This window comes from Nuphar pumila, chromosome 6 (genome assembly GCF_984573655.1).
Source record: "Nuphar pumila chromosome 6, dmNupPumi1.hap1.1, whole genome shotgun sequence".
NCBI classification, from domain to species: domain Eukaryota; kingdom Viridiplantae; phylum Streptophyta; class Magnoliopsida; order Nymphaeales; family Nymphaeaceae; genus Nuphar; species Nuphar pumila.
In genome coordinates, this window is record NC_143254.1 from 117,519,531 (window position 1) to 117,529,555 (window position 10,025).

At 38.1% G+C, this 10,025-nt stretch overlaps 1 protein-coding gene across 4 annotated transcripts in view; it reads right to left on the reverse strand.

The window, feature by feature from the left end:
- LOC149835870 (barley B recombinant-like protein D) overlaps window positions 1–9,098 on the reverse strand; it is a 30,829-nt gene extending 21,731 nt beyond the window's left edge. For 3 of the 4 annotated variants that reach the window (XM_090008810.1, XM_090008811.1, XM_090008807.1), the window contains exon 1: window positions 9,007–9,098. The gene's annotated coding sequence lies outside the window, so the exon portion shown is untranslated. The remainder of the gene's footprint in view (window positions 1–9,006) is intronic. The other variant, XM_090008808.1, reaches the window with a different exon arrangement.
- Between the last annotated feature and the right edge of the window lie 927 nt (window positions 9,099–10,025).

A 10,025-nucleotide genomic window follows, 5' to 3' on the forward strand; every position in this document is an offset into this window, starting at 1 on the left:
ATTTGAAGATCTTCGTGCAAAGCTATTGCAATATGAAATGACTCTGAAAGGGTTTTCCGAGGACATCCATATGCATTCAGGAACTCAAGATGTGCTGGCCACGGGGCTGACTTATGGTAGAGGTAGAGGAGGAAATTCTTTTCGAGGTAGGTGAGGCCAAGGGAGAAATGCTTTTGGGGATCGTGGCCTTCTTCTGACGCCCAGTATACAGAGACAAAGGCTCATTCCTACTTGCTTCCTATGCAATAAGAAAGGGCATATTAAAGCAAATTGTTGGTTCAACACTCAAAATAAGGGAAAATCCCACAAACAAAGGCTAAGAAAGGAGAAGTAAAGGAGTTGCTATTGGCAGCCTTGGCAGGCTTGAATATGAAACAAAATGACAAGGGCATTTGGTATGTCGACTTCAGAGCAGTGACTCACGTCTCGGGTGATACGAGTAAATTCTTGAATCCTACTCCTTATGTTGGTAAGAATAACATAGTCACAAGAGATGGTTCTCATCACTCCATCTCATATATTGGAAATGTCATTATACCCATGTCCAAGTCTCCCCTTAATCTTTCAAATATTATTCATGCTCCTAATATTCAGAAGAATATTGTTTCTGTCTCAAAACTTGTTGATGATGTTAATGTCTCAGTTGAATTTACTCCCTCTTCTGTTTATGTCAAGGATCTTCGCACGAGTTAGACATTCGCTGAGGGAAAGAGACGAAGCAACATGTACATCTTCCAAGAAGATCCCTCCTTCTCTGTTCATTCTGCTTGTTCGTCCTTGAAGCCTCATCAACGTCCAGCGTTTGCTTCTTCTGAATATGTGTTTGCCATTTCTGAATGTAATAAGCCAACTCTTTGGCATAGTCGTTTGGGTCATTATGGTCGTCATTTTATTGAAAAGCTTGTCTTGAATAATTTCATTCCTATGTCCAGTCTGAGTTCAGAAACAAATAATATAAAGTGTCCTAGTTGTCACTTATGTAAGAGTCATGTCTTGCCTTTCAATTCAATTAATAAGAGAGCTTCAAGGCCTTTTGAGGTCATATGTTCTGATGTTTGGGGTCGTGCCACAATTGCTTCTGTTTCTGCTAGTAAATATTACCTTATTTTCATTGATAGCTATTCATGTTATACTTGAATATTTTTCATGAAACATAAATCAGAAGCTTTTGGATTGTTTCAAAAATTTCATTCCTTTGTCAAAAATCATTTCTCTACCAATATCCTCAATTTCCAATGTGATGGAAGAGGTGAATACTCTTCTAGTGATTTTGTTGGTTTCCTTCAACATAATGGGATAAAGAGAAAAGTGTCTTGCCCACATACACCTCAACAAAATGGGGTAGCTGAGAGGAAGCATCGACATATTGTTGAGAGTGCAATGAGCATGATGCACGGAAGTAATCTTCCTATCACCCTATGGACAAAAGCTTTTCACTCCATAGTTCATGTGATAAATCGATTGCCTATGACCATATTAGAAAATAAGTCACCACTTTTTTATCTGTTTGGCAAACATCCCGACTATCATGAATTACGCATTTTTGGATCTGTTTGCTATGTTCATGTTGACAGCTCATTGAGACATAAGTTTCAGGACAAAGCCTTAAAAGTGCAGGTTTGTGGGATATGCTGAAGACTACAAGGGGTATAGGTGATATGATCCATTGAGCAACGCGTTAAAATATCGAGAAATGTGGTTTTTGACGAGATAAATTTTGACAATCAGTCTGATGTTCCAAGTGTTCATGTTGTTGATTCACGTCCCAGTGTTGAGGTGTACTATCCATGGTTAAATTCAGAACTCTTCTCCAATGCAAGACAAGATTGCCCTACAGATTGCAGTCGGAAAGAGATACATGAAGAATCAACAACTGCATCCCAACCAGAAGAGGTTACCACACAAAACTTGGAGCCAGTAAGGTATAAAGGTATTGTATACACCCGGCGAGAGAAAGAGTCATTCATCCCTTGCACAGACATTGGCTCTTCTACTCCCGCTCCACAAATGTTGGACATCAGAAGATCCACCCGGACCCGACCCGACATCTGCTTGACAGGTGGGTAAGTTATAAAAAAATTTCATTGGATTTTCAATTGTTCCTAACGTCCATAAACAAAGAGGACGAGCCTCTCACATTTTATCAAGCCGCAAGTTCTAGAAGATGGATTGAAGCAATGAATGAAGAAATGGAAGCCTTACATGAATGTGGTACATGGGAAGTTGTGCCTAGACCACAAAATAGAAATATGGTTGGGTCGAAGTGGGTGTTCAAGATAAAATATAATTCAGATGGAAGCATTGAAAGGTATAAAGCTAGACTTGTAGCCAAAGGATTCACACAAGAACAATGACAGGACTTTGATGAAACTTTCAGCCTTGTCGTTAAGATGGGAACCATTCGCATTGTGTTGAGTCTAGCCATTGAACATGGATGGACGTCGAGTCAGCTAAATGTTAAAAATGCCTTTTTACACGGAGACCTAAAAGAGGAAGTCTATATGGAACAACCCATTGGGTATGCAGAACAAGATGCTAATCAGTATGTATGCAAGTTGAACAGATCACTCTATGGATTGAAACAAGCTTCTCGGTCCTGGTTTGAAATTTTTTCGCTGGAAATACAGAAGCACGGTTTCTCTCGGTCTCTTCTAGATCACTCATTACTCATTCGCAATGAACGAGATGTCACCACTCTTTTATTGATATACGTAGATGATATCATTATCACAGGAAACTGCAGAAATCATATTGAGGAAGTGAAAAAGTTATTAAATAAGAGATTCAAAATGAAAGATCTGGAAGAGCTATGATATTTCCTTGGGGTTGAAGTTGATAAGACGTGTGATACACTTACTCTTACTCAACACAAATACACGATGGATATTCTTAGTAGAGCAGGCATGAAAGATTGTAAATCATTGGCAACTCCAAGTATCATTCATCAAAAATTGAGTTCTAAAGGGGATTTATATGGAGATCCCACTAGGTATCGTAGCATAGTTGGCATGTTGCAATACCTGACTTTTACTAGACCCGACATAGTGTATTCAGTTAATCAGGTATCTCAGTTTATGCATGAACCTCATACATCGCACATGGAGGCAGTTAAACGAATACTTCGTTATCTGGAAGGTACAGTTGGTGATGGGTTGGTGTACAGAAGAAGTGAACCAAATCAAGGAGGCCATGAAATCATAATTTATGCTGATGTTGATTGGGTTGGTGACCCAAATGAACGAAGATCAGTTTCTGGTTATTGTGGTTTCATTGGATCAAACATGATCTCTTGGAGTAGTAGAAAGCAAAAGGTTGTTGCCAGGTCGAGTACAAAGGTTGAATACAGGTCGATGGTTGTTGCCACTGCTAAGGCTACATGGATAAGACATCTCCTGACAGAGATGGGAGAATCAATTGCTCGATCACTTCTATTGTGTGATAATCAAAGTGCCATTAATATGTCCTTTAATCCCATCTATCATAGTCGAGCAAAGCATATTGAGATAGATCAACACTTCGTCAGAAAAAAAGGTTGAAGAAAAGGAGATTGAGCCTATATTTGTACGAACTGAAGAGCAAGTTGCAGATATTTTCACCAAAGGGCTGACAAAGGACAGATTTTGGTTTCTGAAACGCAAGTTGCTCATGGTCCAGGACCATGCACAACTTGAGGGAGGATGAAAAGAAGTCGTTATTAGATCCAGACCCGACTTTGGTATTGGATCGTATCCAAATCCAAACATTTGAAGTATTGTAATTATGCTTGTTGTAAAAGGGTATTTTTGTACCCTAAAATTATGTAATTGTTATATACTCAAAACATAATACAAGGAGGGTGTGTTGAGCTATTCTTAACGTGTTTTCTCTGCAGCTCCTTCTCCCAACTTTCGTTTCCTCTTCCTGCACAGGTGAACGTGAAGATATTCACAGTTTAACAAGTTTGAGGAGGGGTGTTAAAATAAGCCTCTAATATATATATTTGTATGTATATATAGATAAATATATATATATGTATATATTAAAATATATATGTATGGAAACCTACATTGTAATAGGCGTCAGCCCATTAGGGGCTGACTGCTTATTTTTATGTTTCTTTTTATTTTTTGGTAAATATAAATGATGTACTGTGATTGGGCAGCTCCAACTAGCAGTTGGAGCTGCTCCCAACGGTCACAAATGGGACCGTTGGGCGCAACAGCTAGTTGGGTTGCTCCTTATGTCCCTTATGTATTATAAATAGGGCTTCAAAGCCCTTGTATATTTCAATGCCTTTAGAGCATTTCATGCAATACGAGAACATTTATTTTGATCCTTGTGTGGGTAGTGTGGCTTGATCAATCAAGTGTTCTTATTGGTTGGTTGCGTTCTTGGAAGTACATAAGTGACATTTATTTGCTTTTGTTTTATTTCATTATAATTCTTTGTGTGAGAGTTCAATGGATGCAACGGCATGTTCAAGTGCTGAAAATATTTTTCCTCCCACTTGTGAAGCTAACTAGGAGCAGTTTACTTCTCTTTACAATCCCTAGATCTGTACATGTTCAAAACATTGCCATTTTATCTGCCATCTAACAAGGAGCCAAAATAAGTATTCTCTAGCTGAGTTTGAAGGTACCACTAACTGAATGTCCAGTTGTCCACATGTCCACATGTGCTAAACAGCAAATAGGTTTGAAAGAAATTACACCACAAAGCTTGAATCACATCCTCTGCACAATAACATGAAATCATTGGCTACTCAATGTGAACCCCCTACATTAGCGAAAAAAGACAAGGCCCTATGATGTTGGCCTTATCAGGAACAATCCAGATTGGGTGCTGGACCACATAAGCCCATTACAGCTCCCTACATTGCACATTTGTGCATGCAATGCACCTGTGTGTGTGTGTGTGCATTACACCATCCCTCATCAAGTTCTTGACTTGTTTGCATAAAAGTGCCACCGCTTGACTTATCTTGTTTCTTTCTTGGTTGAGGTGTTTCATGTAATTGCAGGTTCCAATTTATTTCTCTATTCATGTTTGGCTGCACTGAAGGTTTTCCAACCCCTTGAACTTATATACATTCTTGATTTTGTTCTATTATCCTCTTGTTAAAGATTTTTTTTATTTTTTTATTTTACAAGTTTGCTGCACATGTAAAACCTCCTGATGCTCAAGCATAGAACTTGTCTTTGCTGTCCATCCAGCTAGAGAATACTTATTTTTGCTCTTTTGCTTAAACATGTTTTTTTTGTCCAAACTTCACCAAAATTAGCAGAAACTATGTAATGTGCTGGGCTTTTGTGCTCTTTCACTTACACATTATTTTTCTTGTACAAACTTCACCAAAAATTAGCAGTTTTTGTGCTCTTTTGCTTAAACATTGTTTTTATTGTAAAAACTTCACCAAAATTAGCAGAAACTATGTAATGTGTTGGGTTCTTGTGCTCTATTATAAACTCATTTGGGACTGTCTTATCATTTTTATAGAGAATACAAAACTCATTTGGGTGCAACAGTGGTCCCAATCGAATGGGTTAAAAATGATTTTTCGAGCTTGTACACGAGCTGAGCCCGGACCGAGCCTGAGCTAGCTCGACCTGTTTTGCTCAGGACGAGCTAAACGAGCCCAGCCCAGCTCGAAACCCGGCACAAGCCGAGCTTGAACACAATAGTTTAGGCTCGGACCGAGCTCGAGCCAAGACTGAAAGCCAGGTTAAGTGAGTGACCCGAGCTTGGCAAGCCCGGCTCGAGCTCGGCCTGTGTGCATCCCTAACGTTGACTCTCTCTATCTCCACTATTTTCTTGGTTGTTCATTAGCAAAAATTATCAAATGGAAGCACATTCACGTCATACCATATGATATGGTGTAGTCCTACACTGTATTGTTATGATATACATATGCCATACCCATTGTGCAGTCAATCATCAAATGGAAGCAAGAAACTTGATTCGTGCTCAACAAGGCTAGATATATGTATTTAGGGAAGGTCATGGTCCAACAAGTTAATACTAGGATTGCTTTTTAACCTCATTTTTACACCAAATGCTTTAAAATTGAAGTTCACCATCTATTTCTAGGGTTTTTAGGGACCCAACTTGGAATTTTCACATTTTTTTATTTTTCTCATCATCCAAAACGACACCCTCCAAAATCACATAGAAAAGCATAACCATATTTAAGAAAGCTATTTTTACAAGGTCTACCCAATATCAATATGGAGAGATTGAGATGACAGCAAGGAAATTTGGTGGACTAGTTAACCAACACAAGACATAGGCTCTTTTCCACTTATCTGCAGTTAAGCAAAAGCCTCAGGTCATACTTATTCAAAACCATTGAAATGAATGGAGAAAAGAGATGCTGCAAGATTTCAACAGAGAAAAGAATGAGCATACAACCAATGGCACCAACCACCATCACCATTAGAGGTATATGCACATTACATCCACCATCAAAAAACAACAAAAATCAGAAAGGCTCTCAAACATATGAAGTTGCAGGAAATTCTGAAGATGCAAAATACATAATAGATGATGAGATGCCAGAAATCACCTTAGGGAGAAAACTAATCAGAATATGTAGATTACCTTCAGTCTTTATGTCATTCATTCAATATTGGTATATATCTATAATTCATACTTTTATGTCTTCACAAGTTATGGAGAAATGATTTAAGTATTAAACCCTTTTGATAATTTGTAATCAATTGTATATGAAACTATTATTTTGTTATAGAAAAAATTATCAAACATGCATTTTAATCTGTAACTTTTCTTTTCCACTATCTTTGAATTTTTATAGTACACCTTTTAAAGCAATTAATTAGGTCCATTATGACATAGTTACAGATTTATAAAAAGATAAACTTTGTAAATCCCCTTCTTAGCAAATGAATCTTCACGCAATCGACTGCAAATGGATGTTAGAATATAATGTTAAACCCCATTGAATCAAATAATTACATTTCAATTCCAATACTATCCACAAATTAAAAACAACAAAAAAATGGCATTTTTAACTAATATTTGACAATGCAAATTGCTCAGACTTTGTAGAATACAAATTACATGATTGACAAGAATAGAATTTTCTGTTACGTGGAATGACACATAATTCCACAACCAGATAAGAATATCTAAAAAGTTTGGAATGAATCCTCAGAGATATCTAAAACTTTGCAGTGAATATATTTATATTTTCTAAGTGGAATGGTTCCACTTTGAATGATTTAAGCAGACCAGTGAAATATTTATACACAAGTTGCAGAAAAGCTATAGAAAGGCTTTTAATTTGTGGACAAAAAATGATAAAGATGATTAAAACAAAAATAATCAGTTCTTGAACTGATGAACTAAGCCAATCATGTTCATTTGCAACTGGAAAACAAAAACATTGAAAGAAATTTTAAGACAATGCATAGATGATAATGTAAATTAAGCGAAGACAATAATAAGCCTAGCATATGAGTTGAGAATATGCATATATGAAAGAAACTGGAACAGAGCAACAGGCTCCCATGCCATCATTCTTGAGAAGCTCAAAACATTCATTGAAAGAGATTCATTTAACTGATGATGATGAAGAAGAGTAGAAGAGAAAGAGAAGATGAAAAGGCAGAAGAAGAAGATTACAAATCCAAAAAAGATAAATACTTGGAAGGATTTTCTTTAAGCAATTGATGTTTGGATTTTGCGTAAAGTCTTGACAGCAAGTCCCATGCATTTGGAAGTTTGTAAAGCACATATTCCGTTTTCACTCAGTAATTTTTGCTTATTTTCACCTTCAAATATGGTTTCCTGTTTTTCTAGCAAATCTTCAATGTTGTCTACCAATTACTATCACACTTTTGCTGCATACGTCTAACGTCAGTCCTTCAAGTTAAAAGCTATAAGTCATCCTTCATATCTAATTGCTCATTTGTACCCCATATTTCACATGTTAGAACTCTTTACTTCACGGCTATGCAGTTCAAAACTTGATATTTGAAATTCCTTGAAATATTATTGTGTAATGGTCAGTTGCCTGAAATTGGCAGTTATTGCTAGCTCCATATTCAGCACCTACACTCGATGACTACATTTCTCCTTCATTTTCACAACCTGCCACAAGAAGAAGCGCATGCCTACTCCCACAGGTAGCTTCTAATAAAGGAAAGCCGTTCATCCTATATAATGCAACATTTTGCAAAGAGAGAAGCAGCTAGGGCGCAAACTGGACTTTCGATATCTAATACAGAGATAAGAGTACTACATCTTCCTCTACACGCATAGAGCAGCACTCACACACGTTACCTTCGGAGAACAACAGCAAAGGCGCAAAGATACAATGCAGATGCTTCTAAGAACGAGGAAGGGAAGGGATGGAACAAGAGATCGATCATTCTGCTCACCGCAAAATACATAAACTTCGTGCTCTTGCGTCTCTATGCACCGTACCAAGCCTACTATGCCACAGTTTTCCACCAAATACTCCACATTATCTACTATCATAACCGAAAACCGAGCATCAGTGACAGCAAATACGCCCAGTTTTCGACTCTCTGCATAAATATTCATCCATCGGTAGTGGCTTCCGTACCACTCGTGTAAAAATAAATCACAGGTACGAGAACAAATAGCAGAGAATCCCTAGAGCTAGCTGCAATCCAACTACTACACTTCTCAGCAGCCGAATTTTTCTACGCATCCTTCGACAAAACCTCGTCGAGAAGAGCAAAAACTAGAAAAAACGAAAAGGAACTAAGCAATTAGCATATCGTCGGAAAGGAAATCCGATCAGAACGACACCAAACCCTATCATTAAATTTCCTCACTTACTTCGAATTCACGAGGAGGAAGCAAAGCCCTAAACGATCATTCCACCACGGCAGACGCCGAAACGCACAGCAGAGTACAAACAGAGGAAAGTCGGGGAAAAAGATCGTCTTTTTCCTAACTGAAAGACGAATAACTCCAAATATTTTGCGCCGATTAAAGAGCAAGAAGAAAAGAAGAAAGAGGATAAAGAAAATCACTCACCTCGACAGAACGCCACGCGAATTCCTTCACTTTGAGATCACACCTCTCTCTCTCTCTCTCTCTCTCTCTCTCCTCCCTGTTTATACCCAGCGAAATGTGATCGAGGTTGGTGGTAGACAGAGGGGGTTTAATTTAACACCTTGTCCCCTTTCTCTTTTTCATTTTTAATTTTTACTTATTATTTCACTCTTTTCTTTCTATCAGGATACGTTAGGTGAAACCCGGGCAAACCCCAACGTCAAGCCAAGAAGCTCAGATGTGAAGCCGTTGAAGTGGCAAACATAGTATTCTTGTATGGTGACGGCAGTCATTGTAATGCATTACATAAAGACTGTCTCACTCAAACACCGAGGTGCTATCTCATGTGGTAAGCGGGGTCCTGTGTCAAGTTGAAGGCCCAAGATCGAATCTCTTAGCAGCATGGGGCCATGTGGCTGTTGTTTTGATAGGGGTCCACCTAACCCCAGCTTGCCTTTAAAAAAAAAGACTACCTCGCTCAACTTAAGATAAATATATGAATATTTTAATAAGGTAATTGTCATTTTACAGTAATACATTAAACAAAAAGAGTTTCCTCTTTCATCTAAGATTCTAACTCTAAAACCAATTATATAAAAAAAGTAAAGAAAAGAAATCTTAAGAACGTTGGATTGGAGGCAAAAAGTCCTTCAAAGTTGCACTTGACGGAAGGCGGAAGAATTGAGCTTGAGGTGCTCGGTTTGTTGGTATTGGTACAAATCTCTCTCTCTCTCTCTCTCTCTCTCTCTCTCTCTCTCTATATATATATATATATATATATATATATATATATATATATATATACTACAAATTAAATCGAGCCTCAATTAGGGGTGGCAATTTCTGACACGACCCGCCAACCCGACCCGTCAACCTGACCCGCGAACCTGAGAACCCGTTTACCCGACCCAACCCATTTATTAAATGGGTTGGTGGGTCGTGTCGGGTTACCCGTTTATTAAACGGGTCGGGTTCGTGTTTGCCACAGCCGACCCGTTTAA